This window comes from Amblyomma mixtum, chromosome 1 (assembly GCF_055824585.1).
Source record: "Amblyomma mixtum isolate Tamu chromosome 1, ASM5582458v1, whole genome shotgun sequence".
Classification (NCBI taxonomy): Eukaryota; Metazoa; Arthropoda; class Arachnida; order Ixodida; family Ixodidae; genus Amblyomma; species Amblyomma mixtum.
The window spans coordinates 166,090,798-166,114,294 of record NC_143012.1 but is presented as its reverse complement, the minus strand read 5'-3'; the positions used below and the strand labels follow the sequence as shown (position 1 = coordinate 166,114,294).

The following is a 23,497-nucleotide window of genomic DNA, read 5'->3' as shown; positions in this document are numbered from 1 at the left end:
GACGCAGTCAAGAATGAAGGATGCGTAACTTCGGCAAAAGCGGAGAGTGAGAAAGCAGAGTGCCAAGGAGATGCACAAGAAGAAGGTAGTCTTAAAATGTGCGAAAAGGAGCGATAACCCAGAGGGAGTGGAACGTCCGAAGGTCATTTGCGCGGAGTTAGTGCCTAGCTGCGGTGCTAACGAGATAGTTGCTCGTCAACCCGGAGAGAAGTGTACCCTTAGTGAGTGTGGGAAGCCTAAGGAGTCGGTTGCTGGTCCCGAGGTGCACGCGGAAGGCTCGCCGCAAAGAGAAGAGATGAATGCACCACTGCCGGAGCAAAAACAAATGAAGGGCTGTTATCTTGAGTTGGCAGGGCTATCTGTCACTGATATAAGGAAAGATGGGGTTGTCTTAAAGCCTAAAGAAAAGAACCGCATTGCGTGTCAGAAAGCAGGTGCTGAGCGTGCGACGCGGGCGGATAGGTCAGACAACAAACCCCTTCAAAATGCCAGGAAGTTGTCGTCTAAAGGCGAAAGTGGCAGTAAGGCCACAAAAAGGCCTCGACATGTAAAAGTAGCACAGTTGTGTTGTCTGAAGACAAGTGCAGTCGGGATTAGAGTGAGTCAACCTGCTAGAAACGGGGCATTGGCTTCTCGAAAAACGAGAATAAAAATAACATTAAAGAACCCTGACTGCACATACACTCAACCGAGAGATTCTTTGAAAAAGTGTGGGATGATCCCCCGGAAAAGACGACGTCGAAAGCCACCACAGCAAGTTTGTGGCGCCAGGCTACAAGAAAAGGCACGGGGAACTCGTTTGCGTCTGCCGTGTCGGCAGACGGGTCAGAAAGGGAATAGTGCAGCCGGCTCAAAGTGTGAAGGGGGGACAAACAGTCGCCTTGCTGGCAGGCCATTGTTATATAGCAGGGTTCGGCACTGCACGCGCTACCGAGGCATTCACAGTGTGGATCCTAATGTGTCTCACCCCTCCTTCCTTTCATACGGTAGCTATCTCTGCCACATCTTATTAACAGTTGTAAAAACTTCTTCTGCAGCCACGGTCAAGCACTGGGGTCAACAAAAGGGCGTGGATGTTGACCCCGTCTTGAAAAATATGAATAGGATTCTCAGCGAGAAGATCCAAGATGTTGTCAAGTCAAAGCGGAAGGACACACATTGAAGCCATTTCCATGACAGATTAAACGAATCCACATCTACAAGACGAGTTGATGCTTTTGCCCTGTCCTGCTGCTGAGAGCGTGCAATGCATTAATAAGACTCAAAGCAGGAAGTTGGAGCCTGTGTCAAATGGGCTGTGTTTGCTCGGCAGACTCGGATGAGCATAACTGGCAGATATTGCTCCAGCTTAGATTCCTTGAATTCTGGATGAAGGAACTAGCACAATAGAAATGACACAAATACCAGACAGCACTGTGTTTGTGGTATTTGTCTCTTTTCTACCAATGTTATTCTTTAACACAATTCGAGAGGTCGAAGTTCATTTCAACGCCTGCTGGTCCCAGCAACGCCTGCTGGTCCCACCAATGCCTGCTGGTCCCAACAGCTGCTGGGAATGTGCCAAAATCCCAGCAGTGTTGGGACCAGCAGATAATCCCAGTAGAAAATTTTCACCTGGGTATCCAGTGAGGCTAGCTTAGCAGTGCTGTTCAAGCGACCAGCGAGTATTAAATGGGATGTCACAGGGCTTAGTGCAGTTAGCACAGATGATGCGCATAGGGTACTAAAGGGCGGGCACACACCCTCCTACCGTGGATTAGCGGACAGACGAGAACTAGGTGTGAAATTCCACATTAATTGGATTTAGCTAGCAACATAGAGTTCTATACTATTAATGAGAGGGTGGCAGCTATTGTAATTAGGCTTAACAAGGGGTACAAGCTGAAGGTGGTGCAGGCCTTCGAGTTTACATCAAGGTATGACCAGGTCATTGAAAGCTTCTATGAAGACGTGTAACCGGCAATGAACAAAGTAAAATCACAGTACACTGTACTGATGGGCGACTTCAATGCGAAGGTAGGCAAGAAGCAGACTGGAGACCAGGCGGTAGGCAAACATGGCATAGGTTCTAGGAATAGCAGGGGAGAATTATTAGTACAGTTCGCAGATAGAAATAATTTCCGGATCATGAATACCTTCTTCCGCAAACGAGAGAACAAGAAGTGGATGTGGAAGAGCCCCAATGGTGAGACTAAAAATGAAATAGACTTCATACTATGCGTTCATCCATCATGTGGCATCCTAGAAGAAGTGGAGATCCTCGCAAAGCTCCGTTCTTTCTGCTTTCTTTTTCTGCATTGCAAGGGGCCACATAACGTCAGTACATCGTAATCATTGCTGTGATCTATTGTCTATTGCTACAGATTGTAACACATAAAGGTTGTTAGCTGCAAGATAGAATTAAGAGCATTAGAATTCTTTGCCGTTGCTAGCCTATTTTGTGCCTGCTTTTATTTCTCAAACGCACACGTTTTCATGTAAACAGTACCTATTTTAATGACAGCTTAGGTTGAGTGCAAAGCATTAAGACGGCGAAATTTTATTTTCTTACAAGAGATTAGGGAGAATGGTTTAGATGTCTTCGTTAACTGTTTATAAAAAGATACCGGCCTCGTATCAGCATGCCATCTTAAATTTGTAATTACTGAAATTGTGCATAAGGAATAAAAGGCATATTTCCTGGTGTGAAATTATTAATTTTTATTTTTAAAAGTATTGAGACATTTAACAAGAGAAACTCTTTATTTAGCAAATGTGTTTGTTTTCAAGAAACATGATATAGAAGGAAGAGAATTTCTTTACTTTAGTGGAGTAACACATGTCAACATTGCCTGGAAGTCCCCTAATGTAGGTTGTGCCTTAGGTCACTTGATATGAGGTATATGTGCATGCTGTTAGCTACAGAATGCATTGCAATCAAGAAACTGTACACAGCTGTGTTATCACATGAGTGATGTGAAACAAGAAGCATGAAAAGGCTGTGTGCAAGCAGGTATACTACTTGATTACTAGACATTGTCATCCATCACGCGTGAAACAAGATGTGGTCCTTCATCACCCTGTTTTTATGTCTTGTAATTGTGTAATGAAACATGCAGGCATGCAAATTTTGTGTGGCTTTCATTTTGACCACAAATCGCAGCAACCACACTAGCCAAACTTGCTTTGGGATAGAAGCTCCAAGTGCTATTTGCGCTAATGGGGTTTTAAAATTTATGGTTTATACAGTTTCAGCGACTCAGGCTACAAGGGACATCATAGTGCAGGGCTCTGCATAATTTCGACCACTTGGGGCTCTTTAACATGCACTGACATTGCACAGTACACGGGCCTCTGCCATTTCTCCTCTACTGAAATGTGATCGCCGTGGCCGGGATCGAACCCGTGCCTTTTGAGTCAGCAGCCAGGCACCATAACCAGTGATCCACGACGGCGGCCGGTTTTAAAATTTTCTGCAAGTCAGGAGTAATGGAAAATAGACATCTAATTTTAGTTACTTGTTTTCTTCTTTAGAATGAATACGTTAGACACTAGGATGCACGTTTCACCATTTGCATTCTTTTGCTACCTCTGAGTAATTTATAATTGAATTTCTTCTTGATGCTTATTCGGTTTCATCAGCTGAATGATGGGCCGTGATGTGTTGGGAGTGTTATAGGTTATTTCAGGCACGAAACAACTGCAGTATAATTGTTGATTCTTAGTTCTGTTTCAACACGTAGGCCAACCTGCTTCAAGAGCTGGAATAAGAAGCGACATATCAGCAGTAATATTTCAGTTTTTCCATTCCTCACATCACCTAAACACTCCTAAGCGTTACAGCCATCGTTTGGTTGATGAAACCGAAGCAGCATCAAGAAGTAATTCAATATCATTTTATTTAGTGGTCATAGGCAAACACCATGAGAAACACCACGTGCATTCTAATGTGAAAAGCATCATTTGGAAGAAGAAAACACGCAGCTGAAATAAGGTGTCTGGTCCTTTAACGGTGTTGTCAAAGCTCACTCCAGCCTCTATGAAGTATGTGGTTTGGTGGGCACTGTCTAAGGCTGCTTGGCCGCCGTAGTGGCTCATTGGTTACGGCGCTCGGCTGCTGATCCGAAAGATGTGGGTTTGATGCGGGCCACGGCAAAAACAACAACCGGTAAGATACAACAGGTGTATCCTACCGGTACTCACCTATGGGGCAGAAACGTGCAGGCTAACAAAGAGGGTTCAGCCTAAGTTAAGGACAACACAGCGAGCTATGGTAGGAAAAACGATAGGTGTAACGTTAAGAGATCACAAGAGGGCAGAGTGGGTGACAGAACAGACGCACGTTAATGACATCTTAGTTGAAACCAAGAGGAAGAAGTGGGCTTGGGCAGGGCATGTAATGCGAAGGCAAGATGACCACTGGTCCTTAAGGGTAACGGAGTGGATTCCAAGAGAAGGCAAACGTAGCAGGGGGCGGCAGAAAATTAGGTGGACGGATGAGATTAAGAAATTTGCGGGAATATGGTGGCCGCAGCTGGCGCAGGACAGGGTTAGTTGGAGAGACATGGGAGAGGCCTTTGCCCTGCAGTGGGCGTAGTCAGGCTGATGATGATGATGGCGGCCAAATCTTGTTGGAGGCAAATTTCTAGAGACCTCTTTACTTTGCGATGTCAATGCATGTTAACACCAGGTGGTTGAAATTTCCGGAGCCCTTCAATATGGTGTCCCTCATATCCCGAATTGCTTTGGGACACTAAACCCCCATAAAACCACAAGGCTGTTCAAAATAGGCTGTAAATAAGCTAGGTGACAAAACTTGCCAGCAAATTCAGTTTTTATTGCGTAACTAATACTGCGCCAGGTTTCAAGCCGTTGCGTAGCTCCCGTCGTTGACCTTCAACAGCGTTGCTTTAGCCAATTACGCAATTTACCTGGTTTAACAAGAGGAAAACCACTGCCAATTTTTTTATAATTTCTTCTGTGTGACATGGGGGGTTGCCTGAGGAGAGCAATACATTTGTAAAGTGCAGAGCCCCATGGCTATGGTGAATTGGGGCAGAAAAACTTGATGACTAAGCTGAGCAGGATAGTAAGTTTCAAGTGGCATCAAAAACATTTTTTGATGCCAGACGCTGGTTGTGCCATACCAAACCTTAATTCATTTAGTGTGGTAGTCCAGCCTGCTGTGCATTATGCATGAGAATTACACGATGGAAGCTAATGTTCTCTTATCAGCCATTATTGCTTGTGCTGATGCAAGAGGTCAATCACCATACAAACAGCATTGTAGTGGGTCATTCAGTATTGCGGCTTCACGCGTAGCAGTAATCATAAAGACAATTGTGGTTGCCGTGAATCAACTAAGACAATTCATCCTACATCAAAATTCTTCTGATCACAACTGTGTAACATATTCACCAGTCTACACACAAACGCAAGGGACCGGGGCCAGTTGCATCCTTTCAACATTAGCCTCTGCCGTACCCATGGCATAGTCACTTCGAAACAATTGCCAAGCTTTCCAGCACTACAAATAGAAAAGTTAAGATGGGTGGGAAATTACGCCCTGAAAAGCACAACTGATTACACTTGAAAACGGGAGCATTACACTGCCATCAGTTCCTATAAAGCCTAGACCGCACGTGTGTCCCTAACAAAAGAGAAAGCTAGATATTCACGCCCACAGCACATGCCGTCCACTTAATCTTGGCAGCATTAAGTTGCAAATGATATTGGGCAAAGGCGCTATACAGGAAAACAACTCCGAGGATATCCACTGTAGTGTTGTGAACTCACTCGTAGGCGCGTTTTCCACCATGTACACCGCAATAAAAGTGATCGCTATTCAGAAAGCTTCGATAAAGCAGTACAGGTGGGCATGGTTAGCTATTGGAGTAACTAATTTTTTTGATCTCCCGTCCAGTTTTTTAATCTCTGAGGCAGAGAACAATAAAAATTCATTTGGGCATGCGGTCTACTGCACGCCAAAGGGCGAGCGTTGGGAGTGTCTGCCCCCCGGCCTAGGTGCCATCACCGTCAGTGCCTGGGATTAGTCAAAAGGAATGCTGGCATAGGAGGAGGAGGGAGGAGATGCCGTTACTTTTAGTTCACTGAGGTGCTTTATGCATGTGTACTTTTCACAGCCTCTTTGAAAAAACTTGAGCTGTCTCATGGCTTTATCACGCAGCACACTATTCATGCAATCACACAGTATTGGCACAGTATTCGGCATGAATATGTGACGTAACCCACTAGTGACCCACACTGCAGTTCCCCAAGGCATTGTAACAAACTATTTTTGGACAGTTGTTGTGCTTGTGCGACACATTGTGTCTTCCATTGCGTTTTACTGCCTAAAGACCCCATCTTTTTCTGATATCCTAACTTATTATCCCATCTGGTGCTTTCCTTTTTACGCCCCCTCTTCCTTTTCGCTAATTCAGGGTAGCCATCTGGTTCATGCTTCTGCTTAACCTCCTTGCCTTTCCGTTTCGTCTCTCTCTCTCTCTCTCTCTCTCTCTATATATATATATATATATATATATATATATATATATATATATATATATATATATATATATATATATATATATATATATATATATATATATATATATATATATATATATATATATAAAATGTTACGGGACGGCGGGCCCGCGCAGAAAAAGGCACAGAGAGACGCAGGAGACCCAGACACAACCGGCCGCGGCGGTTCTCTCTCATTCTCTACCTCTCGCCCTAGCGCCGCGCGCTCTCCTCTCGCGCTCGCCCCGCGCCTCTTCTTTATTTGTATACCGCAGCGCACTCTTGGTTAGCGTAGGTAGAGTGTACTAGAATAGGCTGAGTGCCGCGACCCGCGCCGACGCGCATGCTTTCGAATGACGCTCCGCGCGCGGAAAGCTATGCGGGGGCGCTGCGGTCGAGGTGGATTGGGAAGCGCCGGCCGCGCCGGGTCCCACTCGGAGAGATGTGCTGATGGCGGCGTGAGTGCGAAGCGTTGTTTGTTGTGTTTTGCAATGAAATTCTTCACTGAGATTGGCTGAGATTCACTGAGCGTGGCTGAGATTGTGAGGTGTTTAATATGCCAAAGGACCGGCATCGGCACTCCTACGCGCCTGGCTGTCGCACCGGTTACGCTGGTGTGGAAGCCACTCGGAAACTCTCCTTGTTCAGCGTGCCAAACGACGAAGCCCATAAGAAGCTGTGGGAAAAGAATATACATCGCGCCCACAAGCCGTTGGATAGCAAATGTGCTATATGTGAACTGCATTTCGAGGACCGCTATATTCTCCGTGAGTACGTGCACATTGTGGGCGGGAAAGAAGTGTGGAGTGCCGACGCTCGCAAGTGATGCAGTGCCTACAGTACTGCCAAATGCCCCTAAATACCTAAGCAAGGCGGTCCCGGTCGAACGTGCGCCTCGCATAAGGGAAGTGTCTACAAAGCTGCAGGGTGCAAGGCGAAAAAAAAGGAGGGAAGAGAGCCCATGCTCGACAACAGCTTTACAAGATGAACTAGAAAGCAACGATTGCGGCTCGCCAAGCATTGATGAGGATAATTTGAATCATCTTAAGACTCCGTCAGCCAAATGGTCATTACACCATTTCGAAAACTTCGAAGGCACCGTATATGCGCTCACACACCTGGAGGCGTGCACTGGAACATTGCGCTCGGACAGAGCGGTTCTTTTCAGCCTCAGTCAAAAGAAGGATGTCTCCTTCAAGGCATTTCTCGGAGGGAAACAGGTTTCCGAAGGAACTGTAAGAACTGTGCTTGAAGCAGAAGAAGCCCTCCTTCATGCCTGAAGTTTAATTAGATGTTCTGGTGCCATTTGTGCGTCAACAATTTTGACAGAGGATCTTACAAAATCACTCCTGCAAAAAACAGATGTCAAGCAGGGAAGTTTATACAGCAAAAAGTGCATGGTGACAACAACAACAGAGGGTAAATATTGCTTCATCATCTTTATTGTCAGTTGCATGGATTTGGGCATTATTTTCATGTAATGCTAAACAGGGGGCTCGCTACAGGCTAAAAATCTAAAAGCTGCAAACATTCTCTGTTGTCAAAGAGGTCAAATCATTCTTTTACAGTGCCTTTACTGCCCACGGATAGAAGCACTGGTTCAGTCATTTCATTACCTATTCCTTGCTTGCAGCATATTTGTTGACTAACAAGATTGTGACTGCACATTCTTTCTAGGAATGTCCTGCATGTCCTGTCGCTACCTGCGAAAAGCTCTTACAAGAATCTCCTGGCTGAAGAATCAACGTGTCAAAAAGACCCAAGACCGCTGCGCAGAAGCTAAGGTCCGCTTTACAAAAGCACCGGCGGCTGTCCAAGAAGGTGTTCAGCCTAAAGGGGCAAATTGAAAGAATGAGATCTAAGAATGCCACTATGGAAGAAGATGTACTGAGGGAGAAACTGGCCATACAGTGTGCCGAAACTGTTAATGCGACCGTCGTGTCGGCTGCTAGGTTCGACAGAACGCTTGTTCTTGCTTGAGTTTTCACAGCTTACACAAAGCAAATAAAAACTTGCATTCACAACATGACGACTGCATCGATTCAGACTTGTCTAGGTGATCGCCGCGGTCGAAACAAGTTCAGAGCAGCGATTGCGCAGCGCGTAATCCGTCCCAGCAGCAGACGCTCTGAGCAAGCAATTCTCTCGGCAGTATTTCGTCTTCGTCTTCATGCACTTAAATTTAAATTGTCTTCGCGCACAAGCAGTCTGTTATTTAAAGGATGCTGATGCAAATCTGTGTCCGTACTGAATGAACAGCGTAACCAGCCGCCGGAGTACCACCAAAGCGTGCGGCGATCCGCAACTCCGCAAGCAGGCGACAGCAAGCCGACCAAGCCAGGTCGCTCGCAGCGCCCTCTGCCCTTTCCGCGCGCCGCGCCTCATGGACGCGGCTGTGGTCGGGCCACTCAACCTATTCTAGTATACTCTAGCGTAGGTCGTATGCCGTTACATCTTTCCATCGGGGGGGGGGGGGGGGGGGGGGGGGGAAGATAAGAGGGTGAAGACACCACTGGTGTCCCCTAGCGCGTGCTTCGCTTTGCAGGCGGCATCGAACTCGTCCCGATGAGCCCGGGCTGAGGTTCTTCGCACCGGCGCAGCTTGGTGCGCAGGAGGAGGAAGCATTAACACGTGGGCCTCTCCATTGAGCACAGACAGAAGGCTTCGAGGGGAGGTCATCTCTCGGGCTGGAGCCAAACACCGGATGGGTTCGAAAATCACATCCGCTGTGATTGAATTGTCAGACTTGGCATGCACCCAAGTTGCCGCACCCGGTGGCAGAGTCACGGCGGTCGCCACAGTCCCGGTAGTGACGTCGACTGGCTTGACTCGACGTGGCCACTTCGTTCCGAGGTAGCGCACAGATCCTGAAGCACGCTTGGTCGCCGAAACCAGGGACTGCCACAGGGTGACACCGAGGCTGGAAATCCAGCTAAGCCAACCCGGCCCACACAGAGTTTGGCTCGCACGTGGTTCCGTGGTGGTAAAATTGAGAACGACTCCGGCTTGCTGGCACCACCCGCACCCGAGGACCACTGGCCAAATAGGGCTGTCCGCGACAACAAACTCGGTGGAGATGGTCTTTCCGAGTGCTGTCAGGTTGACGGTAACACGTCCGACTTGCTCCACCGGGGCACTGTGCTCGGAAGACGGTGGCGACCCCCGCGTGGCCAGCAAAGTCAATTCCGCCTCGACGGCGAGCGCCATGGCGGCGCGGACGGACTCAGGACGCCCAGAGCGGACCAAGCGCAGCATCTCAGGGAGTCGGACGGCGTCGACGAACGCCTCGGTGCCGACCAGGGCCACGGCGTTCTGAGGCGCCCCCGGCAACGACTGCAGAGCCAGGCGTTCAATGGCGGCGGTGAGGTCCTGGTATGTCTCCCCAGGCTCTTGACGGCGGACTCGCAGGCGGTGGTACTGCACACGGGGGTGACCCGAGGCACTGTAGTGGTCGGCGAGGAGGCCCGCCAGGACAGTATAAGAGCCCAGCTGGTCGGGCGGCACGTTCTGCAGCAGCTCAGTCGCGCGGCCTCTCAGTTTGGCGACGAGCATCCATGCCTTCATCTGCTCGTCCCAGCCTCTCGCCGCCGCAATACTGTCCAGCTGGATGCGGTAAGCATCCCACGAAATGGTGCCGTCGAACGTGGGCAACTCCACGACATCCAATGATGCGCCCGCGCCGAGCACGCTATTGGCTGCTACGACCGCAGGTACAGCGATGGCAGAGCCGGGTACAGCGGCGGCGGGGACGTCCAGAGGCACCGGACCCGTGTTCGGCTCGACTGGCAGAAGGCAACGGAAGTCGCGCCGGATCGCCTCCATCTCCCCCGCCTGGGCAGTCAGACGGGCCTCCCACGCGTCCATCCGCTCAGTGACAATATCCAGGAGGCGCTCAATACCGGCGTCCAGCCGCTGCGGAGAACCGAGCCCCTCCGAGCGCCCAGGTCTAGCGGTGCCGGCCGCTGCGTCGTCGGCACCGTCGGCTGGTGGCGGAGTCCTGTTGACTGGCACGTCGGGTACTTGATTCTGGGAGCGGGTGAGCGGCATGATCCCACCGCTGCCACCAAATGTTACGGGACGGCGGGCCCGCGCAGAAAAAGGCACAGAGAGACGCAGGAGACCCAGACACAACCGGTCGCGGCGGTTCTCTTTCGTTCTCTACCTCTCGCGCTCGCCCCGCGCCTCTCCTTTATTTGTATACTGCAGCGCACTCTTGGTTAGCGTAGGTCGTATGCCGTTACAATATATATATATATATTTACTGCTCACAGTACAGTGCGTTCTATTTCTGCTTCTTTTGGACTTGCGCAATGTCCTGCTTAAACAGTTATGTTTCTAGCCTGTTAATAGTTTTTACGGCATGATTTTTTTTTCTTGTCCATTCCTAGCAGCTGTAACTGCATATGCATGCTTTGCATATAATGGTGCAGCTTGAAATTGTGGGCAGTTAATATTCCTTATGGTAAGATACCACTTTGGCATTAGCTGCAACTCCCTTTGAACATTCATTAGCGAGTTTGTTCATCAATAGGCGGACCCTTAACCGGTACGGTCCCCCTATTCTGAAGCACCCTGGTGACTCTGGAGTTCAGCTGGTTGTGTAAACATGACAAGACAGAAAATGACAACTGCATTGCAGTGGATGCTAGCTGCCACTACTATCAACAATGGCAACTGAACTGGTGCTTGATGGTGTGCTGTCTCTCTTTAGGATGGAACAGAATGCTCCTGTGATGTCCACAAAAAAAGTGGAGCAGTTGGAGCAGCAAGTCAAAGAGCTGCAAGAGCGCCTGCAGGTTGCGGAGAACAACTACGGTAAGTTGCTCTTTGAAGTAAAAGACACTTTCACTTGTTGCATTAGTGCACAAACAAGGCACAGTATCCAATGCATGCTAATGCACTTATCTGCAAGTACTGCCATGAGAGCGCAGGACAAAAACAGCTTAGCTTTGCTCCTGATTTTGTGATATAATAATGTTTTCTCCAGTTATAAAAGTCGATAGCTGACTTGTTTGTTTGTGCTTGCTGTGAGTTTTTAAATGCTTGTTTCCTTCTGTGTTCAGATTCCTTCAAGATGGTGAAGGGGCTTAGAAAGACCACTCGCCGCCTAGAGTCTTCGCCAGCTGCCGCTACCGCTGAAGCCGAGATGGTCAATGTTTTCTTTTCTTTTGGTGCTCATGATGCCAGAAATATGGCTGTGACCTATAGTGGCTGTGATTAGTGCACAAAAAAAGGCACTGTATCCAATGCATGCTAACGCACTTATTTGCAAGTACTGCCATGAGAGCGCAGGGCAAAAACAGCTTAGCTTTGCTCCTGATTTTGTGATATAATAATGTTTTCTCCAGTTACAAAAGTGGATAGCTGACTTGTTTGTTTGTGCTTGCTGTGTGTTTTTAAATGTTTGTTTCCTTCTGTGTTCAGATTCCTTCAAGATGGTGAAGGGGCTTAGAAAGATCACTCGCCGCCTGGAGTCTTCGCCAGCTGCAGCTACCGCTGAAGCCGAGATGGTAAATGTTTTTTTTTTTTCTTTTGGTGCTCATGATGCCATAAATATGGCTGTGACCTAAGACTGAATTCTAGGCTAAAAACCAAATAAATAAATAAGTAGTATTTTGAGATCTGCAACGCCCATTCTGTTGCAGTACGTGAGGCCATTGCTTTGCAGCTGCACAAAATCCTTTGGTATAACTCGGTATAGTGACACAGAAAACTACAGCAAGCAGCTTGAAGTACTACATTACTGTGCCTCACACACAGCAATTATGTGATTATAAAAGTGCTGATACAGCAGTGCTGGCAAGTGATTAACTGAAGCTACAAAAACTAGAAGATAGTGTGTTGCTCTTCATTCAGTTGAATGTTAATATTATTACAAGCTGGGGTTTATTTACATTCTCTCTGTTAGCTCGAGCTCTTGTATCCAGCCACATGTTTATTTATTTATTTATTTATTTATTTATTTATTTATTTATTTATTTATACATACTGCAGCGCAATTATATGCGCTATGGCAGGAGTGGGAAAAAACAAAAAGCAAAATACTAAAGGTAACAAAATACAACAAAATGTACAAAGTGAGCACAATGAAGTTCAAAACACACAAAAAGTACCAAACAGAAAAGGAACTGTTAATGGCACGGTAAGAATATTCAGGTATTATGTGTCTTCCATGGCAGTTATAAAACTTTGAACTGGAGATGAACGAATGGATCCAGGTAGAGAATTCCAGGCTTCTATTGAACGGGGAAAAAAACTGAATTTGAACAAATTAGTACGTGCAAAATACGGTATTAAATTTAGCTCGTGATGACTTCTTGTAGATGATAAAGGTGCAAAGTTAATGTAGTGGTTAACTGAGAGCCTTACCGAGGAATTGACGATACAATGTAAGAATTTTAGTGATTCAGTGTGGCGACGGGCGGAGAGCGTGGTTAAATTCAATGAGAGAAGTGTAGAAGAGGGTGGCTGCCACTCTATGGCTGCCACTCTCAAAGGGGAGCAAATCGTTGCCTACGGATACAGTCATGCCCTGTTTTTAGAACTACCATTTATGTGGGTGATTAGAGTTATGGACAGTTTTTCAGGCTCCCAAATATTTTTTAATGCATTTATGCTTTCTTTGTGTGCAAACTAGCTGTCTGGACAATGAACAGGACGAACTTACACCTCCCCGGGCTCCATTGGGGTCCATGTATGTCTTGTGTTAATTTGGACAACGATAAGAACGCAACTTTGACCTTCCCTGTGTTTTGAAAGCTCTAAAGCATTGTGAAAGTGTAAATGCCTGAGTGAAGGCACAATTTTTGCTTTTTCATGTTTTCCGAGGTGCCCAGTCAGCATCTCTTCCCTTTGTCATATCGCATGAAGTGATGTGAAGATAACTCTCTCGGGAACTTGTGCTCTGCTGCATTAAACAGCTGTCGGCCCACCTAGTACACATATGCACTAGTGATTCATGGTATGTGAACAGTCATAGCAGATGTGCCATCGCACAGTGCGATGCCATCACTTGTCTAATGGACCACTAGATGCTTCAGACTGCACCGCATTATTTAAAAGGAAAATGGCTACCAGAATAATGCCCCAGATTGTCTAATTTCAACTTCACTGCCCACCACTACGCACAGAAGCAGACCTTAATTAGCTTTCTTTTTCAGAATTTTTTCTTCACAGGACATTATTACGCATGACTTGCTTTACAAACAATTTCTCTCAGGAACCAATATGTCCATATTAACGGGGCATGGCTGTATTGCCTTGTCTGATATACAGTCATGCCCTTTTAATATGGATGAATCGAAATGTGGACAATCTTTATGAGGACCAATCTGTTATAACATATTTGCGCCTGGTTAATATGGAACTACTTTCTGGATAATGGGCACGACAAAAATTCACAGAACCGATTGGGTCCCATGTATGCACGCTGTGTCGTATGCACAATGAGCAAAACAAAAGCTAGCTTGACTACAAAACTGTTCCTTCCTGTCCAGTGTTTCGTGCACAGAGCACCAGTAGAAGCCTGTTAATGCAGTGGTAAGATGTGCAAGCTTGGACAGGTTTGTACACCAGTTGACTGACAGATGCCGTACATAGACATTTTGGTATGACAAGCTGTGTTGTTCAGCCTCCCCCTTGCTTCGCATTTTTTTTTTTTGCAATGGGAACTGCACAAAAAATTCTGTTGTGTTGTCGCACATACAGTCAGCCTTCTGGAGCGGTCGCTAAAATATGACTGTGAGAGCATTTTCTCTACCTAAACATTTTATCACGCAGCGTTCCGGCCGTGCAAGTGAATATCTTTTCTTGTCAAAACTTTCATTCTCAAAGGCGCAGGGCAAAATTTTCTGAGAATATGCTTAGGGGCGTCATTTTTCAAAGCTGAAGAGCAGTGCCTCTACTAGACATCTAGCAACCTGCAAAATAATTTACTGATTTTTAAGGCACAGTAGCTGTTTTTATGGATTTGGTACGAGAGATGGGACTATCAGCCATCTTAAGAGTAGGCGCATTCTCATGAGATTGCATTTTAAAAGTACACTTATGTAGAAATAAAAACTACGTGTTGGCTGTGCAGCTGTTCATCTTTAATTTTCTCTTCCCCCACTTTTAAATCGCAGCTTACACACTATTTGCCTCGTGGCTATCATATAGGTTGGAAGGAACCATAAGGTCATCCCAGGTTTCTTATCTCGATTTCTTTATTGTGCAGGTGAACATCGGCAGTGGAGTGATGGTGGAGAAGGCCACCCTGCAAAGACTTCACTCGCACTGTCGTGGTGCCCCGACGAAATTCGCGAGGGCACTGATGCGTGTGTTGTTCACAAAGGATGAGATGGAGGGCAAGTCCCTGTATGGCAAAGGGTGCAACGTAAATAAGGGCGCCCCACCCAAAGAGGCACTGGACCCAGTGCGTGTCGATGCCCTCATTTGTAAGTACTGCCCTGAGAGCTCAGCACAAAGCCAGCATCGATTTGTTCCTGATTTGGTTACATGCAGCCGCACTAGGATCGCATGGTGAAGGTTTTTAAGTGTTTTCAGTGCGTTCCAGCAAGTTTAAATTGAAATAGCTGTGGAACGCATTAAGCTGGTTAGACACTGTGGGGTACAGTCATGCTCAGTATGACTTGGAACGCTTGAGCGTGTGGCAGGAATGCTTCCTGGATGCATGGTGAGGTCAGCATGGAGAGCGCTTGAATCCTGCTGCATTGAAGCAGCATGATTCTTCTATTGTGATAATCAGCTCCTGCCCCTGCATCATCTAAATACTTTTCTTGTTCCTTTCGGGCAACCCCAGCATCGTCTAAATACTTTGTGTTCCTTTCAGGCAGTGCTGTGCATAGAAGCACTGCGGCCACATGCTCTCACATTGCGAGTCATATTGAGTGTGATAGTACACACAAAATGTTTTAGGAATGCTTGCAATTAAAACAAGAAACAAACACAAAGAAAAAGAACACAAGGCAAGAGAGACATGCACTGACTACCAGCCGATTTTATTGGACAGAATTCCCAATTGAATAGCATGATAAATGTATCACTTTTTTTAAGTGCCGCGCATAAGTCGACGTTTTTTCTTTAAATGTCCTTCTAAAGTTGGTGGGTCGACTTATAATCGGAGTCTTTAAGCCGGCCTATATGCGGGGTCAAAAGTAATTTCGACCGAGTCACGGATAATATCACGCCCCGTGCGCTCGTAATTCCATAATACTTGTCAGACACGGTGCGAAAGTGGATCTGCTTAAAAAAAACCTGAATTTATTTGCGATATGCACCAAAGGTTTGTTTTAATACGATAGCAACTTGTTATCGACAAACCGTGGGCGTTCCACAGAAAAACAGCCAAAGCTGGGCGCGCTGGCAATGTTTAACACAAACGGGTGGCTACACATCCAATCCAATCCAAAACTAGACCACACGTGACCAGTCACATGAGCCGAGAAGCATTTTCGCCTGTTGTTGTGCAACGTTGTTGTGTGCCTTTCGCCATTTCTGCACGTCGTTTTCCACGAGCAGCATCTCGGTGCCGCTTCCGACAACCAGCGGCAGCAGTGGCACTCATAAGATGATGATCGCGACAGTGCCCTCACAAGCGACGAGGAGTCAGAGATGTTTCGTGAACGAATAGATGTTTCTTAGACTCGGCTTTCTGAAAAACTTTTTGGGCGAGCTAGGACTGCAGGGTACGGCAGCGTCGACCTAAATTCGGAGCCTAACTTTTTTATTGCACAAAGGGGGTGGTGAGTTGGGGGGTCAACTTATCACCGGAGTCGACTTATAATCGGCAATATACGGTAGTAACTGAGACGCAAAGAATGCATCCAGGAATTAATCTGAGCCCTTGGCAACCACAAAGAAAAAGAGCAGGAAAGTGGAGGAAGGTAACCAGCTATCCGACATCAAAAAGCAGATCGACTAGAGAGCCATGATGCATGTAACATGATGCGAGTAACATGAATGTGATGCAAGTTGTATTGGAAGATGTGTCAGTAAGGTCGTAGCAAAAGCACAGCAAAAGTAAAAGTGGCTTAATTTACTGACGCATCTTTCAGTCCTCCCTGTTTCACATAGTGTTCCATTACTGATTGTGTGCATCTGTATGTGATTGCCAAGGGTTTCAATGGGCTCCTTAGTGTATTTCTTCTGCGTGTGTCGGTGAATGCTTGAAAAGAAAGAAGTGAAATGTTTATCATGTGCTTCGTTTTGTGCATCTCATTTTTTCCATTCTAGCGTTGGATCAGCTTGCCGAATCAACTTTTCAGCTTTAACATATCAACTAGGCAGCAGTTTTTTTTCTACCATCTTTGCACAATAAGTGATTGAATGAGTTACGAAAAATCATGTTCTATTGATGAAATATCCGTGTAAAGGCGCTTTTATAGCTTCATACTGCGTGTGCCCTTGTGCGTTGTTCTGGCTTATACATCAAGCATTCTGGCAAATGCGTCGAAAAATTTCTAAAAATAGGGTGGTCGAAGTAGAAAGGCAATTTTTTCAGGAATGTTGTCAGAAACAGATGAAGGTAGTTATTTTAGAAGCAATGCTAATTAGGGAGCTAGTTAAATTTGATAATTACCTTTTTGACACACCAGTGGTTAGAGCAAGAGATGTGAAGTTTCAAGAAATTTTGCACCTTTAAATTGTGCCTTCACAATCACAATATTACTGAGTGTTGAACATGGTGCATGCAAGCCATGGTCAAAGTTCTGCATCGTCGTCAGTATGTAACCATTATGTCATTTTAATTTTTTCTATTTCAGCATATGTCTGCGGCAAATTCGACACGACTGTGGTGCAACTGAAGAACATGCTGTCATCAATGATTTCGAGAGAAATAAAGTAAGCTTGAAATCAGATTTCTAGTTTGTCAAGTGTTGGTGGCTAGAGTCATTTCCTTTCTGGATGCACTTTACCACTGTGTTATACATTAAGTGCATCACACATGATGCGGAAACGCATAATAAACTTCATTTCTATGCACCAAAAATGACACAGAAATGGAACAACCACCCGTCATACTGCTGGAGTTCAGTGAGTGGTCTGTGTGCTTTGACTTGTGCGTTGTGGTGATGGGTCTTTACGCCAGCTACACGGAGGGTTTCAAAGTAAAAGTCGTGGAGCATGCCTTGGAGTCCGGGCGACTCTTCAATGTCGACCCGGTGCGTGTGCGCTACTGGCGTAAACAAGAGGACGAACTGAGGGCTACCGGAAAAGATCGGCACGCATTTCGAGGGCCCAAACAAGGGAAGTTCCCTCACGTGGAGGAAGAAGTGCTGAACTACGTGAAGAGGCTGCGCAACGAAGGATGTGCTGTATCTCACAAGCTCATTCAGAACCACGTGCGGGCCACTGCAAGGAGTCACGGCATTTCTGTTCTCGAATTTAAAGCCAGCAGTGGTTGGACAACTCGTTCTATGTGTCGGAACGGGCTATGCCTGAGAAGGCGCTATGTCAGCGGCTGCCGTCGGACTGTGAGGACAAAGTGCGCAATCTTCATCGCTTTGTGATACGTATCTGGGAGAAGAAGAAGTTCCTGCTCTCACAGATTGGGAATGCCGACCAAACGACGATAAACTTTGATATGCCGCGGAACAGCACTGTGGACCTGAAAGGTGCAAAAAGCGTGCATGTGAAGACAACGGGCGCCGAGAAACAGCGGTGCACCGTAATGCTCGCTGTAACAGCGGATGGCAGGAAACTGCCACCGTTTGTTTTATTTAAGAGGAAAACTCTTCCAAAAGGCATCTTTCCGGCTGGGATTCATATTCGTGCCCAAGAGAAAGGGTGGATGTCGGCACAACTGATGATCGACTGGCTCAAGACAGTCTGGGGACGGCAACAAGGGGCCTTTCTTCTGGTGTCACTCCTTGTCTTAGATAGTTTTCGTGGCCACCTACACAAAGACGTCCGGCGCCGAATGAGCGAGCTGCAAACAGACATCGCCGTAATTCCGGGTGGCCTAACCTCAGTGCTGCAGCCACTTGACGTCTCTGTCACAAACCATTTAAGGACAACGTGTGGCGGCTGTACGCTGAGTGGATGGCAGCGGGCAACCACGACCTGACACCGACTGGCAAGATACGAAGGCCAACCATCGACATGCTTTGCCGATAGATTTTGGAAGCTTGGAATTTAATTACCCCCGAGGTGATCGTCCGCAGCTTCAAGAAAACTGGAATCTCAAACTGCTTGGACGGCACAGAAGACGACGCGCTGTGGGACAATGACGACGACGACGAAGTTGTGAGCTACGCAAGCGAAAGCCTCGACTCGGAGAGCGAGGCCGAGTGATAATGCGAGACCGAGCCAAGCAGTGTGTGAAATAAATTTTTTTATTCACATCGTATCCGTGGTTTTTCTATAGAGATAAGGCTGCGATTGCATTTTTTATCGATGTTGTGATATGAAATATAATCGCCCAAAATATTCCGAAAAAAAAAAGTTTTCTCGCATAATAAACCCCCCCCCACCAACTTGAAGTCAATTTTTCGGGAAAAAAAGTGGGTTCATTACGCGAGTATGTACGGTAACAGTGGTACTCGCATTTACGCAATATTTATAGCTTTTTTCAAGAGCCTTGAACAGAGTCATTCATGAAAAGTTAATTTCCTGATTAGACATATAATTCATAACAAACAATTATTAAAATGGATTTTGGCCTATCTTTCAAAAGAGAACAATTTGTTGTTTTTAACTTTCACTATAGGCACCCTGCACCCGCCAGGAACCGCCGCCGTCGAGGCTGCGTTCAGCTCCCCCGCGCGGCCAGTTCCTCGTCCCTGTCAGGAAGGCCCGCCCCGCGACTTCGAAGGGATGGCGTATGCTAGTGGCGTGCCGCTGATTGCGGAGGCGGGATTTCGACCTATTCATGAGGCTGAAAAATTCTTTCGAGGAGCGAACATCAGAAAAGGAACGAAGCTTTTTGAAGCAGGCCATGTACACAACGTGAAAGAGGTGGTGTCATGTGACGGGAGTGAAGTAGCAGCCCGGAGCATATTGCGCAAACAAGCATCACTGTGCCATCGAAAACCATGAAATTAACAGTGAGAAACATTTGCATCTAATGCCTGCGTTAGCGCTGCACTCTCACTCAATTTTGTTTATGTAGCTATCTTCCAGTAGACAGCTTGTTGCCACAAGCTGCAGTTGCAAGGCAGGCGTCGCAGGCAAATGTAAACACGCTGCTGCCATTGCCGTGTGTTTGGGGCGGTGTGAAACGCTCTCCAAAACGAGCCACCTGCAAGCCTGGAGCGTTCCTGCGTTTAAAAAGGCTTACCCTAAACTTTCAAAGACGGCCAGGGCGCAAACCTGACTTCATAACATTTTCGTCTGCTGCACCTTCGGTGTTCCATGTGAAATACCCTGTTCAAACTACGCCTTAAAATGATGTGCCCATTGCATAATCTGCCATTCATATTTTCTCAATTTTTTCAGCAACTGCCAGGTCATTATCGCTGCAACATGTGCGTCAGTATTTTGGTGATATGACATGTCCAATGAACGAGCTTTTGCAAGCAGAAGAGGATGCAAGCTTTGTCGAAGCGCCTGTGCCACGCGCACTGAAACTCCTGCGGAAGACAAAACTTTTTGACTGGGATTGTGCAAAAACGGAGTATCCTAGTTATTCCATGCAGGATTCTTGCAGAAAGCTTGTGCTCAAAAAGCAGAATTTCATTGCAAGGTTTATTTAATTTCTACACATTTAGTACAAGTGCCCTTAATCTTCGACATTAGGATATATGATTATTGTACTAAATTATCACGCAGTCTTTCAGATGGGGAGGCTAAGATTTATCAGGAACATGTTGCCGTTGCCCCTGAAAACGTGCCTTTACTGTCGAAAAAGACTGGACGACAAGGCATAGTGAAACCAAGCAAGGATTCCGCGCATCACTGGAACTAAGGTAAACGATTCTTAGCTGTGCAAAATTTGGCTTCTTCCTCAGGTGTGACTGCGGGCCAGTTGCAGCATGGCTTTTTAAGCCCACATATAGTCGACAGCCAAGTCAATGACTGGAAATCGTGGTGCAAGACGAGGGAAGGGTTCCCAGAGAGCCATTAGCATTCCTCCTTGTCTGTTGAATGTGCCATGAGTCAAAAACCTGTCTAGGAGGTAATGCATCAGTCAAGTAAGCGCCTTCCGCACAGGTTTTACCATTGTTTGACCAGAAACCACGCACGCGTGTTGCCCATCGTGAAGGCTGGGAGCCGCAGTGGCACAGACCTTGGAATGCCAGCCGCGGAACCGAACGAGCCCCGCCGAGGGCCTCATATTCCAAGCAAAACCCACCGGCCATCCATGGTGGAAAAAAAAACCCACCAAACAAAAGGGGATTCGGAGGCCTCAAGACGAAATAACCGAACTTTCGCTTACCAGAATGAAAGGTTGGAAATAGCAGCTCACTGTAAGCAAACAAAGCTATGATAATGCGCGTAAACTTGCCCCTAGCGCAGAAATACCATTTTGGCTGCAAAACATTTATTCTAAGCTCCAATTTTTCTTTCACCATTTTGAGCCCGACAATCGGAGCGAATTATTCCTCTTTACCGAGCGTATCATACGACTCAATGTAAAAATGTCTGCGTTTAATGAGCCCCGCAAGATTTATAAAGTGCGCTATATCCTTTCTTTTCACGCGTACAGAGTATTTTGCTGTCGGCCAGAAAATATTGAAAAAAGAACGAGGTCCCTCATTTTCGAACAAGAGTTCGGAGGGCCAACCGTGAGATACGGCATTGAGATGGAGCCATTCAGTCTCCCAATGTCGCATACCTCTTCCAGGTTTGCAGCCTAGTTGCAGTTATGACAAACGAGTTGTTTCTTCTGAAAAACTCAGGGCTGTTTATAATATTTTGTGCCCCAACTAATTACAGTTATGTAGTCTTCGGGGCACATGCGTCATCAGTGTTCTGTGGGCATCAACAGTCAGTCTAGACATCTCAAGGGCATCGAAACGACAGAAAGGAGATGTCAGTAGGGCATCACAAGGAAGCTGTGTCCTGAGGATGTTGACAGGACATCGTCTCCTCATCTCAGAGGGTCTTCCTATGACATTCTTCGCAGAAATTGACTTACAGGTTGGAGCACTGTTATAAGAACCTAAATGAGTTTCAGTTCACTATCCCAACAAACACGACAATCTCAATTCATACCAGTGGAAGGATTCCTGGAAAGTTTGTAATGTATGAAGTGTGTGTGGATATGGATGAGAAGGGGATTGTTTCTTAATGAATAAACATTCGATGCATGCAACATTTGGTGCATGAGGAGCAAGCATAGCCATACATTTTCTCAACACAAAAGTATGCACAAAAACCTAGAACAGAAGTTGAGGCAGTCAGTAAGCTCTCCAGCGTTCCCATCCACATCAACAGCACAATGAAGTTGACAAAACCTTCAAGACTGTTCTCAAACAAGCCAACTGTTAGCTTTGTGAAAAGACCCAAAGATGACAACTGCGCAAAGATCCACATGGGCAGCTTTTTGACCTCGAACGACAGTTTTGTTAGGTAGCGATTCTATACATCCCTGTCAAGAAATCAACTACTAGACATCTCTACTCAAGTACCACAGCGTCATGTAAGGAACTGCCACATGTTATCAAAACACTAACATGCTGTTTGATAGGGCTTGCCCCACAGGGAAATGAAAACTGGTAGTCATTGAGCTAGAATTTCCACTGAAGAAACCAATGGGTGCTGAACAATGCAAACATTGAAAAGGCTTACGCACTAAGCCATGCACGTAAGGCTGACCTACATAAACAGGTTTTATAGAAAAAAAATACAGGACTGCTGTTTGCTCATTCAGACCTGAAGGCTTGAGACAATGAGAGGCAGTGGCACAAGATTATATCTTCTATCGCCTCCTCCTCGGTGCAGCCAACACTTGGACCAACTAATGGCCCGCCCGGAGACACCACCGAGCGCATTTCGCGGCTGTCGTGCAGGAGTGCGACATCTACTAGTCTTCCCTAGATGGAAGTTCAGTTCCCGGCAGATGCCGACAGGAATTTTACAAGGCGTTAATATTTGCATGCTTGACCAGCACTACTTGAAAAAATCAGCCGTTTAAAATAAATTTCGAAGCGCGGTCTGTAATACGTTGCGCTTTGTTTTTGCAGAGCAAGTTTCCCACTGTTTGAAAATCGTTTACCAGTACACGACTGGAGTCAATGTTGAAGCGTGGAAAGACGCACAAAAAATTAAAAAATGAAACGCACATGCCATCAGAATACAAGCCAATCAGAATTAAAGCGCAACGTTAGCCCGAGCGGCCTTGGCGTCATACACTTGTGCACCCACATGAGGTGCTGCAAAAACGAGGCGACGCATGTGCACCCAGCATGCACACAGCCAGACCAGACACGCCAACTTTCCAATAAAAGGTGCAATACAAACGGCCGATAACTTAGGTTTCGCGACACGACCGTCACTTCTTAGCGCGAAGTGTGGATTAAAGTTCCACTTACCTTGACTGAAGGCGTCCTCCGACAAAACAACAGTGGCCGTAGGCGTCTGCCGCTGTGCACGGCCAGAGGAGGCGGTGGCACAGCCGGCCACGAAGGTCCTTGAGCACAGAATTCATCCGACCTCTCGGTGCACTGCGCAGTCCGTCAACACAGTGATGACAAGCGAGCATCATACTCCGTAGTTTACTTCAAAACACAAACCCACGTCCCCACGTGCTGCAACACCGCTGCCATTTCCCGCGTCGACTCCACCTGTAAACGTAAAGGTTGTCTTTTTCTGCGTTTCTTGTGTGTGTCTCTCTCTCTCACTCGCTTTGAACTTAGTAAGCTCGCCGCCGCATGACGCTAGCTTCCTTCTCTCAGTTTCGGTTTCGGAAGTTTGTGGAACAGGTCAACGTTTGCATGTGAGGTGCCCGCTTATGCTGCTGTCCGTCTCACTAAACTCTGAACAAAAAAGATAATTTTGTTTTCACTGATGAAAGCATACAGCATATCCAAATGACCAGTGTCCTTGA

At 46.6% G+C, this 23,497-nt stretch overlaps 1 protein-coding gene and 1 pseudogene across 8 annotated transcripts in view; one reads left to right on the top strand and one right to left on the bottom strand.

Moving 5' to 3' along the window:
* The window catches only part of LOC149369680 (uncharacterized), a 133,126-nt gene extending 109,892 nt beyond the window's left edge, over positions 1 to 23,234 (bottom strand). For all 8 annotated transcript variants that reach the window (XR_016285429.1, XR_016285428.1, XR_016285426.1 and 5 more), the window contains exon 1: positions 22,983 to 23,234. The gene's annotated coding sequence lies outside the window, so the exon portion shown is untranslated. The remainder of the gene's footprint in view (positions 1 to 22,982) is intronic.
* Positions 6,835 to 8,460, top strand: LOC149369681 (uncharacterized; annotated as a pseudogene).
* Positions 23,235 to 23,497: the final 263 nt, after the last annotated feature.